Source organism: Panthera uncia (assembly GCF_023721935.1).
Source record: "Panthera uncia isolate 11264 chromosome A1 unlocalized genomic scaffold, Puncia_PCG_1.0 HiC_scaffold_16, whole genome shotgun sequence".
NCBI lineage: Eukaryota > Metazoa > Chordata > Mammalia > Carnivora > Felidae > Panthera > Panthera uncia.
This window is the reverse complement of record NW_026057576.1, coordinates 899,644-914,131: the sequence shown is the minus strand read 5'-3', so window position 1 is coordinate 914,131 and position 14,488 is coordinate 899,644. Positions and strand designations below refer to the sequence as shown.

Genomic DNA, 14,488 nt, shown 5'->3' with positions numbered 1-14,488 from the left:
GCGATCTCACGGTCCGTGAGTTCGAGCCCCGCGTCAGGCTCTGGGCTGATGGCTCGGAGCCTGGAGCCTGTTTCCGATTCTGTGTCTCCCTCTCTTTCTGCCCCTCCCCCATTCATGCTCTCTCTCTGTCCCAAAAATAAATAAAAAAAAAAACGTTGAAAAAAAAAAAAATTTAAAAATAAAATCTACAACAACACAAGTAAACTTCAACTACATATGTTAATTTGGAAACAAACATTCATTTATTCTTAAAACACTTGGTATTCCTAATCTATGATCTAGTGTAATCACTTTGTTTCCCAATGTTTTTTAACACTATTGAGTAAATGGCTTTAAAAAGAATATATCTTCTTTACCTGAATTCAAAAGTCCCATGATTAAGACCCATCTTACTAAAAAAAATAAATAAATAAATGGGGGGGGGGGGGGGGGGGCGCCTGGGTAGTTCAGTTGGTTGAGCATCCAACTCTTAGTATCAGCTCAGCTCTTGATCTCAGGGTAGTGAGTTCAAGCCCCACGTTGGGCTCCACATTGGGCTCCATGCTGGGCATGGAGCCTACTTTAAAAAAAAAAAAAAAAAAAAAAGACTGACTCATCTAACCGAAAGACACAATAATAACTGCATCAATAAGCAAATGAAACCACAGATTCAAAAAAGCTTCAGGTACTGAGTCTACTTTTCCAATACAGATTACTACTAAATAAAAACCTATTCCCTGTGTTTTATAAGACAATTTATTACTAGAATTCTTTCCTAGAGATATGTTCCTCAGCGATTCACTGATTGCTCTTAAAATGAAAGGAATACAAAAAGAACATGGAGTATACCAAAGAAAGATTTCTGTGTTTTCTTCTCCTTGGTAGACAAACTATGGAAAGTAAATGTACAATCCTACCTATCGTTTACAATTCAATGTAGTTGGGTTTTTTTTTTTACTTTTTAAAAAATATTTATTTTTGGGCGAGCGCAAGCAGGGAAGGGGCAGACAGGAACAGAGGATCCGAAGCAGGCTCTGCACTGACAGGCTGACACCAGTGAGCCCAATGTGGGGACTGAACTCACGAACCACGAGACCATGACTTGAGCCAAAGTGAGACGCTCAACTGACTGACCACCCAACGGCCACAGTTTTTTGTTTTTTAAACTGTCTAATAAATAGGTGAAACTCTGAAGCAGAGGCAGTCTTATTTCAGTTTATCCCTTTTCTTCAGCCCCTTCATGACTTGAGTTCTACTTTTTTGTCTCTGAATTTTATCACACACCTAATATAACAACTACCAATTTTAAAAGACATACTTGGTACCATACTCATTACAACTACCTTAAAATATACCTCATAATAGATATCTTAAATATATTATTATTACCCCATTTGGCAGATGAGTAAGCTATTTTGTGTAATCAGGTAGCTTTCCTATGGTATACTGTAACTGTTAGGTACAAAACCAGGGTTTGTGCCTAAGTCCACATACCTTTCATTATACACCATCCCTTAATCACAAAGAACTGAGACTCATGAACCATTCTAATATACCGACCACTAGAATTCAAACATTAATCAACTGAAGACTTTTGCAACCTAAGGATAGGGAAGGAATTACAAGAATGTCAGACTTGTGTAGAAAACGTCAATTACGGATAACAGTATACGTGCGAAATATTAGTATGCCGAACAGGGAAAACAATTATAGGAATACATTTAAAAACAGAAACATCTCATATAAAATGGGATTAGGAGGAACTTCCATTTTCTCCACCACATTTTTTTAGTACTTGAAGATTTTCGTACTTAAGGGCACGTTTTATTTATTGTTTTTATTTATTTTTAAGGTTTATTTATTTTTGAGACAGAGAGACAGAGCATGAGGAGGGGAGGAGCAGAAAGAGACAGAGACAGAATCCGAAGCAGGCTCCAGGCTCTGAGCTCTCAGCACAGGGACCGATGTGGGGCTTGAACTCATGCACCATGAGATCATGACTTGAGCCGAAGTTGGACACTTAGCCAACTGAGCCACCCGGGCACCACTAGGGCATGTTTTATTTTTATAACCAAAGTATTAAAAACTCCTTTCTGGGGCGCCTGGGTAGCTCGGCCAGTTGAGCGACCAACTCTTGATTTTGGCTCAGGTCATGATCCCAGATTCATAGGATCGAGCCTAGAGTCAGGCTCCCCTCTGAGCATGGAGCCTTCTTGGTATTCTCCCTCCCTCCCTCTGCCCCTCTTCCTGCTCATGCTCTCTCCCTCTCTAAAATAAAATAAAAATAAATAAGGAAAGAACTGTCCTTTCTGACATGCATGTAACTATTCATGTCTGTATATTTTCTATTATGCATCGTTTATATTCATTCATTTACATGACTGTCTCCTCAAAATGAACACTGAGAACCTACCTAAAAATCACATATGACATTTCCTAATTGCTTTCTTTTTAAGGGTTTTAAAGCTTAGTTCCTATTTTGTTTCACATGCCAACAAGAATCACTGAAGTTTTTACAAACTAAGAGATGTGATCAGACCGGGTTTTAGAAAAAATTAATCTGGTTGTAGACTGGAATAAGGAATAGAATGAAAGTTGCTTTGTATATATAAATCCCTATTATCTAACAAAACGGACTATGGTCAACACACAAAACAAAACTAGAGAGAGTGGAGTGCCTTAGAATAAAAGAACACTTAAAGGTCTCAACATTTGAGAGTCTAACGAGGGTAGGTGAAGGAGATGGTCAGAAATACAAAACCGTGTTACTTCACAGACCCAGAAATCAAGAGTTTCAAGGAGTATTTAATTCCAAATGCTACAGAATTAAGACAAAAATGAAGCACTTAAGGATTTGACTATTAAATCACCAGTGACCTCAAAAAAAGTATCTGTATAGTGTTGTGAGTGAAATCAGTGAAATTTCTTCTGAAAAGTATGGGAAAATGAAGCAGAAGATGTGCAAAAGATTCTGTAGAGATTCTGAAGGATAGAGCACTTTAGCATTCTTATAGACCAACAAAGGAGCAGGCAGAGAGAAGTCAGTGAAGATAAAGAGAATTCCTTCTATCAGATGAGCATTCAATTCAGTGAGTCTACTGGCAAGAAACTCATATTTGATCCATTCAAACAGATTATAGATCGGGGCACCTGGGTGGCTCAGTCGGTTAAGCGTCCGACTTCGGCTCAGGTCACGATCTCACGGTATGTGGGTTCGAGCCCTGCGTCGGGCTCTGTGCTGACTGCTCAGAGCCTGGAGCCTGTTTCAGATTCTGTGTCTCCCTCTCTCTCTGACCCTCCCCCATTCATGCTCTGTCTCTCTCTGTCTCAAAAATAAATAAAAACGTTAAAAAAAAAAAATTAAAAAAAAAAAAAAACAGATTATAGATCTTAGCTGCTGTTAACTGCACATCTATTGGCCAGTCATATACTCTGTATTATTTTTAATTCTTATCACATAACAATCACAAAAAAGCAGGCATCATCATACACATTTATCAAATGGGTAAACCAAGGCTCATAGGTTAAATAACTTACCAGAGATCACAAACTAGTAAATAAATGGTAGAGCAAAATTGGTTTTAACAGTCTCATCAGGGCATAATTTGCATGTGATAAAAATTTATTCATTTTAGTGAAAATTTTTAGTAAATTTATATACTTATGCAGTCATCAACACGATCTAGTTTAAGAAAACTTTCATCACCCCAAAAATTCCCTCATAAGGGTAGATTTGAACCCAAATCTCTCGTCTTCAAACTCATGTCACACTGCAAATCCCCTAGCAACATCAAGTAACAAAAATAAAAATTTTAGGCAGAAAAAACTCTAAAATTAAGTCCCACTAGTTCCCCTTCCATGTGAGGCCCCAACATACCACTAGAACCACACCCACATTCCACGATCTCAGCAAATTCAAAAGTTTACTAAAATTTGGATATGCCTCATACAAGTACAGCAAAAAAAGTACACAGACTATGTGGTATTTTTTTTCTAAATGCAAAAGGAGTTAGAAATGAAGAAGAGAAATGGACACTTAAATCCAGGAGAAAGATAGGATGAAAACAGCTGGGCAAGGACATAAGGATGGAAAATGTGATACACAAATGAAGAAAATAAGGCATCATAGAAGTCAGGAGTCAGGGTCATGAAAGACAAAGACTAACTTAAACAGAAGCTTCTCTTTGATATGCAACATAAAACTGGAATGAAATGACTTCCTAGGCAAGAGTTAAAACTTAAGAACCAGAACTATACAATATTAAGAGACTCAAACAAAAATAAAAACACAAAGTGAGGGGCGCCTGGGTGGCGCAGTCGGTTAAGCGTCCGACTTCAGCCAGGTCACGATCTCGCGGTCCGTGAGTTCGAGCCCCGCGTCGGGCTCTGGGCTGATGGCTCGGAGCCTGGAGCCTGTTTCCCATTCTGTGTCTCCCTCTCTCTCTCTGCCCCTCCCCCGTTCATGCTATGTCTCTCTCTGTCCCAAAAATAAATAAAAAACGTTGGAAAAAAAAAAAAAAAAAAACACAAAGTGAGACAATATGCATAATAATTAAAGTTGTAAAGTTAAAACTAGATTAATTTTATAGTAATGATTTTATAAAATTGACACAAAAACAAAATTTTCATTACTTTAGAAACAGAACCATGAACATGTAAGAATTTAGATACCATGTGAGGGCCAGAATTAATTAAAATAAACTGAAATAATTAAAATATAACAATAAAGGGGACCCTGCTGGCTCAGTCAGTTAAGTGTCCGACTCTTGGTTTCAGCTCGGTTCATGAGTTCAAGCCCCACGCCAGGCTCCAAGGTGACAGTGCAGAGCCTGCTAGGGTTCTCCCTCTCCCTGCCTCTCTTCTCGATAGATAAATAGATAGATAGACAGATAGATAGGTAAAATATGACGACACATAATACAAAGAGATCTAAAACAAAAGGATAAAATAAAAATTTCATTTTTTAATGTTTATTTTGAGAGACAGACAGAGAGAGAGAGAGAGAGAGAGAGAGAGAACAAGTCCAGGGAGGGACAGAAATAGAGAGAGAGAGAAATCCCAAGCAGGCTCTGTGCTGCCAGTGCACAGCCTGACGCAGGGTTGGATCCCACAAACCATGAGATCATGACCTGAACCAAAACCAAGAATCAGATGCTTAACTGACTGAGCCACCCAGGTACCCCTTAAAATTTTATTTAGACTGAATTTTTACTTCTACTCTAACATTTCTTTAAGGCTATAGAACTGGAAACACAATTAACTAATCTGATCATCACTGGCCTAACCAAAAGCTTACAAATTCCAAATTAAAGTCCTAGAATATAGCATTAGAAGTCTAAATGAAATGCTCTTCCAAGCACTGAGGCAAAGAGAGGGCTGGCCAACTCTTAACACATTTTTTACAATTACTTGATATATAGTAAATGTTATAATACACATTTTTTTAAATAAGTGATTTCTGATTACCCTAAACTATATTCAGTCTGGTCCAGCAAACTCAATAATCCAAGAAACATCCCTCTTCTTAGTCAAAAGACATGCTTCTTAGAAATAAATTATAAAATTGCTATAGTATTACAAAAAATAAGTCTCAAACTGCAATGTCTTTTGGTTTCAGAACCGTAATATCAGTTCCAAATTCTTGTAACACTAAATCCAGACAACAGCTCTACCTAGGTGACTACAGCAAAAGTAATATACACATGGCACGGCCACAAAGTAAAAAAACTGAAGAATTTGTCTCATTCTGTCACATTTTGGGAACTTTCTTCTATCTCAAGTAAGCACCACAATCTTACTTAAAATAGCCATTTAAGTATTTTTTAATCCAACCTAAATGTACAGTTAAAAAGAAGTTTACTCTAAGAATTATAATATCATTCTCAATTATTCTAATGAGGTTGCAACAATTCTACTCCTAGGAAATTACAATTATCTTAAATTACAATTTAATATTAATTTTAAATATCAGAATCATACTAAAATATTTAATAATTTAAGAATAAAATGTTGTAAAACCTTTTAAAATTTAAGATCAAATTGACATATAACATTTTATTAGTTTAGGTATATTAACATTTTAATTAAAAAAATTTTTAATGTTTATTTTTGAAGGAGAGAGAGAGACAGACAGGGCGTGAGTGGGGAAGGGGCAAAGAGAGAGGGAGACACAGAATTCCAGGCAGGCTCGAGACTCTGAGCTGTGAGCACACAGCCCGACGCGGGGTTCAAACTCACAAACTGCGAGATCATGACCTGAGGTAAAGTCAGACACTTAACCAACTGAGCCACCTAGGCATCCCTTAACCTTTAAATTTTAAATTCACGTAACAAATTTGATCTTTGAATTCACTAAGAACACCAGAGGAAAAAAAATCTAGAACCCTCTGGAGAAGAGAAACCTGACCCTTGGCAGTCTATTGACACTAAAAGAGTGGTTAGTGGCACCCTGGGTTGACCGCCCAACTTTGGCCCAGGTCATGATCTTGCTGGTTCACAAGTTCAAGCCCCGCATCAGACTCTGTGCTGACAGCTCAGAGCCTGGAGCCTGCTTCAGATTCTGTGTCTCCCTCTCTCTCTCTCCAGCTCATGCTCTCTCAAAAATAAATAAGGGGCGCCTGGGTGGCTCAGTCGGTTGAGCGTCCGACTTCAGCTCAGGTCACGATCTCGCAGTCGTGAGTTCGAGCCCCGCATCACGCTCTGGGCTGATGGCTCAGAGCCTGGAGCCTGCTTCAGATTCTGTGTCTCCCTCTCTCTCTGCCCCTCCCCCGTTCATGCTCTGTCTCTCTCTGTCTCAAAAATAAATGTTAAAAAAAATTTTTTTTAATAAATAAATAAATAAATACATTAAAGAAATAAAAATAAGAGTGGTTAAAATTCTTTAACAGTAATGTAACTCTTCAAGAAGGATAAACAAAAACTAGATAACATGATAATGAAACACATATTCAGAAGTTTTTTCTTAAATCAGAGCTATGAAATATTCATTACCTACTTATCCTAATATCCGAAGTTTACCCTTAAATCATATCTTGTAACAGTAAATATCAATACTTACAAGACACTAATCAAATCAGTAACAATAAAACCCCAATGGTCATATCCTTCTTTCAAATTAAAGACCATGAATTTTTATTCAATTGTATTACTTCTTTCAATGTACTGCTATGAAGTTAAAAATAAAATAGAACTAACAAATCCCAAACTAATCATGTGACCAAGTGATTTTGCAAACCTCTCTACACATCAATTTTTAACTCTACGATAGATTTCTCCATTGGTTTACAATTTTTTTTCTGCAGTTCTAGAGTGCTACAAGTGTTGAATGAAACCTGAGGCAAAAAATTAATAGATTTTAAAATATGCAATAAAATAGATAAGCTCAAAATGTGTTGCGATCCAAATTTTAAGACATTTTAAGATGACCAACTTATCTCATTACTAAGTATGTGAATGGTGCTGGCCCGCCTAATTCCCTTCCCATTTCTATTTTAATAACAGAAACCTAAGATTACAAAGTGAATTGTTTAAAAAACAGGTTGCAGATTTAAAAAATGTGCCTGCAACTATGTAAAACAATTTTCTTGCCAAACCAAAATAAAAAATAAGCTACAAATCATGAATTTATCCAACAGCAATTTTTCTCACAGACTTTATAGGTCTTACAGATTAGTTGCGCATGAGAACTTTTAGATTTGAATAGTTCAAAACTCCTGTTCAAGTCTAAAATCCCAATTCCAGGAGCGCCTGGGTGGCTCAGTCAGTTGAGCATCCAACTTCGGCTCAGGTCATGATCTCGCGGTTTTTGAGTTCCAGCCCGTTGTCAGGTTCTGCACTGACAACTCGGAGCCTGGAGCCTGCTTCAAATTCTGTGTCCCTGCCCCACTGGCACTCTGTCTCTCTCTCACAAACAAATAAACATTAAAAAAAAATTTTTTTAATCCCAATTCTATGATCTCACAGGAACAGGAGAAAATTAACAAACTGAAATTAAAAAATGGGAAATGCAGAGACAAAGTAATCTCTATGCTTGTTTCCTAATTTAAAATGTCCTTCACAAAATACTATTTGAGAATCCACTGTGCTCACCTAAAAAATACAGGCAAACTGAATATGCCAGTCTTCTTAAAATAAATACTATTCAACATAATAATATGTACATTAGTAACACTGCTAAGGGGATAGACAGAGATATTAACGCCTAGAAAACAAAAAATATAAAATTTCCGATTATACACCTTTTGACAACGAAGAGTGTTCCAGGATTTCATATATATTCTTTCCATCACAGTAATTTACCATACCATCTGATTTTCAGACTTTGTCTCAAATGTATTAAGAGTATGCACTTATGTACCTCAAACAAGGGCAAAATAGAAGACTCTTTAATAACACTGTTATACAAAGATGGTACATTAAGCTCCGTATCACGCAAAAGTCTGAAACATTCATGTCAGCACCTGTGTGATATCTGAGTGAAACGGGGTTGTCCCACCACATGAGATACAAAGGTCCGGCCCATGAGATTATATATATAACAGGGAAAAGTAGAAAACACCCTGTATCTTTCTTCCAAGTGTGTAAAAGGGCAGGCAGGAGATGGGAATACATACTGTTAAGGATGCTCTGAAGAAACATGCCATAAATATGCAACGTATTTTTAACTGCCAAAACACTTCATAAGTACACATAAAAGCACCTAACTCACATTAAGTGTCTGACAGTAAGTATAATAAAGAACTTATTTAGCCAAGGTCAATTAAAAATCATGTTATCTTCATCTTACTATCTGGCACATTAAAGCACCATTAGTTGGTGTCTTTTAAGCAAAGGAATTTTAAATTCTGAGCTCAATCATTAAGCAGAACAAGGACAACATTTTGGTATTATCAGAACGAACCACGGCCTTCATTAGTATATATGTGTTGACATTACAGATAATCCAGATTATACATTTTCTACGTCCTCCTCCCCAAATGTCTATTAAATATAAACCAATTACCAACCTTCCCCACATCACAGCTGAGAACAAAGGAAAAAAATGTGACAAAGTTAAATCTTTCATGAAACTATGTGTTGATAATATAAGCTTTGCCCATTTGTGTGAAAGATCTGATCCTTGATCCATTTTATCTGAATGATCTAATACCTGAAAAGAGCTTTAAACTCGTGAGACAAGTTATACTCATTCAAGTTGCAGTATTTAGGAAACAATTATAGACCCTAAAATGTATACAGACATACTGAAAAAAGGGAACATATTACTTCTGATTCAAATACAGTTTTTAAATAAGACAGTAAAATAATCTAATCGACAACTGCAGTTCTAGAACTTTTTAAAAAGATAGTAAGATTCAAACATTTGCTATTTGTTTACACACTCTTCTCTAGGAAAAGAACAGAAGCTGAGAGAATTCTAACCTTGGCTCTTCCAGTGTTTCAATTTCTAAATGTGTAAAACAAGAATATTAAGTACTTTGAAACAGGACAGCATAGGAGCTAAACTTGGGCACTGTAATCAAACTGCCTGTTTTATACTAATACTACTTCTACCTGGGTATCCTCTATTTCCTCCTCTACAAATTAGGAATATAAACTACTTATATCACTGATCTCTCACAGTGTCACACTATCAGAGAGGACCTCATTTTGTGAGGATTAAATTATTAAATGCATATTAGAAATCAGTTTGGATATGTGTTGATAATTATGGAATATAAATAACAGGTACACAAAGGTTCAGCATACTATCCTCACTCACAAATTTAAGTTATCATAACAAACATTTTTTTAAAACTCAGAATTATACTGCCATATACTAAGGGGTCAATATGTGCTATTTTCATTACTCCGCAGGATAACTGCTAAGATTAAAGGAAATAATACATGAAAGGGCCCTGCAGTGTGTCTAGAATGTTGTGTATTAAAATATACATTAACATCCTCGCGTTATCATTCGCAATCAGTATTCGGCAAATATTCATCTTCAATTAGCTATCTTTTGAACCATTAGGGACTTAATATCTAAGCATAAGCTACTGTATTTTTGTCACCTCTGACAGAAATCTACAAGTTACAATATCAACTGTCCATGAGATACAATGTGACCAGAGCTCAGGAAATACAATGTGTCCAGAGTGCTGGCTTCATTGATATTTTGTAACTGATTTCAACTGACAAGTTATGTTTATTCCACTACCTAGCATATTACAAGACCGTTTCCTTAAAACCAACAGATTACAAGCATTAAACAATAACTCAGGTGACACATCCAAGAATGGCTCCAGTGAAGACCAATCAACACCGAAGACGGGGCGGGGGGAGATTTAACTGGAGCAGTGGACCAGTGTCATCAGCATACTAGTTGGTCAACCACCTGGATGAGCTAGAACACTAGAAGAGCGGACTTCGCGCCGTCCATCAACTCACGAGCCCTAAGAGTCGAAATTCGTCTTTCAGATTAGACACAAACAAAAAGTTCAGTGAGCCTATTTTCTCCAATGCCTACAATCAATCATCCATTGTAAAGGGAGAAAAAGTGTTAAAGATGGTTGCATGCACAGCATTTCCAACGAGTAACTTCAATTCCCACTTTGGAACTCTAGAGGGCACCAGAAATATGCCCTCCTTTGCACCACCCCTCCTCCCGGGTAACGTGAGCAGCTGCAGGAGCCCGTCGTCTGGTTGCTGAGGTTGGTATTGCAGCAGCAGGAGAGATGTCTGCAGCGGTGGAAACAGCAGCGCCCACTCCCAGCTGCCTCACCAGCCATTACCCAGGCTTCACCCCGGGGGCAGCTGCCACCCAAGGAAAGGCTCCTCCCCCTCAAAACAACGGGGATAGACAAGTCCCTTGGCTAAACCCCTACAACCCAACCACGTCCTCTAAGAGCAACAAATTAGAGGCGAAGGACTCACAATGGGGGTGTTTTCCTCACTTTCTGCCAAAGATGCACCAGCTGGGGTTGAAGGCGATTCCTGGTCCTGGGGTAAAAGGAAAAATGGCAAATGGATCAGGAACATCTAACCAGGTGGGAGAACCAAAGCCCATTCCACCAAGAGGAGGCCGAGAAGGGAGTAAGAGGTCAAGGAGGTTTGGCCCCTCTATTATTGCTCCACAGCCCGCGACCAACAATCCCCTCCTACGTAAAGTGGAGCAAAACGGCGCAAAACATATATTTGGGACCAAAGCCCACGTGAAAGGCAAAATCTGGAGGGAGGAGGCTGGAGGGCACCAAGCCTGCTACTGGGAAGGGAGGGGGGGGGAAGGGAAAACGTTGCCTCGACGCCAGCAGGGGAATTGCACTCCCTCCTAAATTTGCCCACCCAGCGTCATCCCCGCCACTCGGGGCACCGATTCGGAGGTAAGGGGCGGCTCACGTCACCGCCGGGCTGCTATCTCCCACATTTGCCCCAAGCAGTTGCCCTGGGCCCGAGACTTGCCCCCCCCCCCCCTGCAGTCGGCGACCGGCAGCGCTGCCTCCCCGTCCGCCATTAGAGACCCAGCCAAACAATACGTGAAGAGCGAGAGCCGCGCAGCGCAGCCCAGGGAAGAGAAGAGCGACGGAGGAGACCCGGTGGGGGAAGAGGCAGCACCCTCGCCCCGAAAAACTTGGGGACCTCGGGCTGCCGCGGAGACAGTGGGAGCGCAGCCCCGAGAGCGGGAGAACGAACTGAGGCGCCCCTCCCCCCCCCTTTCTACCTCCTCCGCCCCCCCCCCCCCCGCAAGAAAGGGGGAAAAAACCCCCCACCCCCCCCCCGCCCCGGCCCGGGCGACCCCCGCCCCCCGGGCGACCCCCGCCTCTGGCGTCCGCCTCACCCAGCCCTCCCGGCCTCGCCCTCACTCTCGCAGCCCTTCGGGCCGCACGCGAAGACGCCTGTGACATGAGCGGAGCCCGGAGGAGACCCCGAGGCCCCGACGCGGCAGCGGCGACGGCGGCCGCGCCGCGGGGTATTAATCCCGGGTCGGTGGGAGGCTCCGGAGGCTGCCCTCACCCATCTCCGCCTCCCCAGTCGCCTCCGCCTCCGCCTCCTCCTCCCGAGGCTGCGCTGCTCCCAGCCACCCCCACTATCGGCGGACCTGGGCTGGAAAGACAGCGGGGATAAGCCTCACCCGGTTCTGGCTGCCGCTCCGCGGAACGAACCTCCCCTCCCCCGGCCCACCCCCCTTCGGCAACACGCACAACTCCGCTCGGTCCAGTCCCGGGTTTAGCGCTGGTGAGGAGGAGGAGGCGGAGGAGACGGAGGAGGCGGCGGTGCGGCCGAGCCCGGAGAGGCCCCGCCCTCCGCACCCTCATTGGCCGGCCGGAAAGGCGGGCCGCGGCGCCTCGGGCACGTCCATTGGCCACATCTGCCTTCCTTCAGGACCCCCCTCGGGGGGGGTGGTCCGAAGGGCTGTCCGTCAGGCGCAGGCCACACCCCCCGGCGTCGCCGTTCCACTCCCCCCCCTCCGCCCGCTCTCGGCCCTCGGCCGCGTCCCCTCCCCTCCTTACCCCCGCCTCCCACCCCGCCCCCACCCCCGGGTCCGTCAGGGTCAGGCAGCCCGAGTTTCGCCGCCCGCTGCACCGGCCGCGGGCTCCGGCCCTGGGCGCCCGGGGTGCCCTCCAGGGCCCGGGACAGCCCGCGAGTCTGAGGCCGTGGCCGCCTGCCCTGGCTCGGGCCTGGGCGCCCAGGCCGCTGCAGCCGCTCCCAACGACCCTGCCCGAGGAGAGACGCGGCCTCGATGTCCCCAACGCCCTCCCTGTCCAGTTCCTGAAGCCCCCCGAGAGGGGCGAGCCCGGGCACGGGCTGGAGCGATTGAAAGTGGGAGGTCGGGGCAGCGGGTGAAGTGGGTTCCCGAACGTGCCGCGGGGAGTGGGAGCGCCTCCACCCTCGCCTCACCCCCGTGGGGAATAGTCCCCCCACCTCCCGTCATGGCTGCAGGAGGAGACGACGTCCTCCATTTTGTCGGGACTGCTGTGGGAACTTGGGACCAGTTCAAAACCAGACCCCGTGGGGCTGGGAAACTTGTTCCCGCGAAGCCCCAACTGGGCTCCGCCATTCGGCCGGGGGGACGGCCCCTGATGCCGGCGTCTGCGTCTGAGGGGCCCTGGGGGACGGGCGCCACGGTGGAGGGACCCAGACGCCGCTCCCCGCCTCCATCAACCAAGATGGAGGAAGCTGCGGGCTCCCCTGGAGCTGGGCTCCCGCCTGTTGGAAGGGCCGGAGCCTCCCCTCGGTGCGTCCCTCGCCGCTGCCGTCGTCCTCCTCCGCGGCCCCTTTCGGTTGCCCTCCCCCAGCCTCTACCCGGCCTCCCCACTGCCTTCCACCATCTGCTGGTCCTCAACGGTCGATGGGGTCCCCACTCCACCGCCTGCTCCATCGCTTCGCCCGACCGGGGCCGGCCTGGCTGCGGGGAGCCGGGCGACGGTGCGCAGCGTGGCGGCGCGCCCCGGGGCGGGTGTGCCCGGAGAAGCCACATCGACGATGGGGCTTCTCTTTTGTTCATCGTCTACACCTACGTCTTCGGCGCACGTCAGGGTGCCGTGCGACATCCAAGATTCCATGTAAAGATGAAAGCGGGGCCTCTTTCGTCTCACCCTAGCGGTTGTTCGTGGGATTACAACTGACGGTGTTGGGTAGTAAATGGATGGATAAATTAGACTTCTCAATTTCATGATTATCTAACACACTGCCTATTAATCCGTAGACGTGTTCTGTTACAATTTAAAGTTCAACACGATGATGAGGAACACGAGTTTTTTAATGAGTTAATCATCCAAGTTCTCAGTAAAGACTGCCGTTAAACGTGTTTTAGACGTTTACTACATAGCATAATCTAGCAGAAATTGAAATTTATTCATTCACTGTGACTTGAAAAATCAAGTAATCCTTCCACCTAGAGCTAATTGCAATAAATATACTGTTCTTTATTTAAGTTGGAGAATATCCAGCATGCATTTCAACCAGCTCAGAACAGTATTGCTTGCTTTTATTTTTCAGCATTTTATTTCATAATTGAAATTTTTGTCAGTTTTCAATACAATATCCTCGCAAGACTTTATATTATATTACACAGTGCTGTTTCACATTGACATTCTTGATGTCACTATCTTCACAACAGAAACACCCTCTATTACCAGATGCAGGGCATCCTTGTAATAATTCTGTTGAAAACTTACACCATCCCTCTTCCGCAACCTTATACCATGGCAATAGCCAATACTCATTGAGTTTATAGTTGAAAGGCTTGAATACCGATTCTTTCCAGTAAGCTCTGTCAGAGACTTCCACATGTTGTTCAATTTGAGGAAGTTCTTTTTTTTTTTTTTTAATGTTTATTGATTTATTCTGAGAGAGAGAGAGCATGAGGATGGGAGGGGCAGAGAGAGGGAAGCAGAATCCCAAGTGGGCTCCTGCTGTCAGCACAGAGCCCAATGTGGGGTTTGAACTAACCAACCATGAGATCACTGCCCTACGCTTAACGACCGAGCCACCCAGGCACCCCTAATTTGAGGAAGTTCTAAACTGCTAC

At 43.4% G+C, this 14,488-nt stretch overlaps 1 protein-coding gene across 3 annotated transcripts in view; it reads right to left on the bottom strand.

Moving 5' to 3' along the window:
* The window catches only part of ZMYM2 (zinc finger MYM-type containing 2), a 104,322-nt gene extending 92,371 nt beyond the window's left edge, over nucleotides 1-11,951 (bottom strand). Inside the window, exons 1-2 of one of the 3 annotated variants that reach the window (XM_049646704.1) lie at nucleotides 11,795-11,951; nucleotides 10,894-10,959 (exon numbers count right to left, since the gene is read on the bottom strand). The gene's annotated coding sequence lies outside the window, so the exon portion shown is untranslated. Of the gene's footprint in view, nucleotides 1-10,893; nucleotides 11,670-11,794 lie in introns of those variants that run through there. The other 2 variants (XM_049646705.1, XM_049646703.1) reach the window with 2 other exon arrangements.
* Between the last annotated feature and the right edge of the window lie 2,537 nt (nucleotides 11,952-14,488).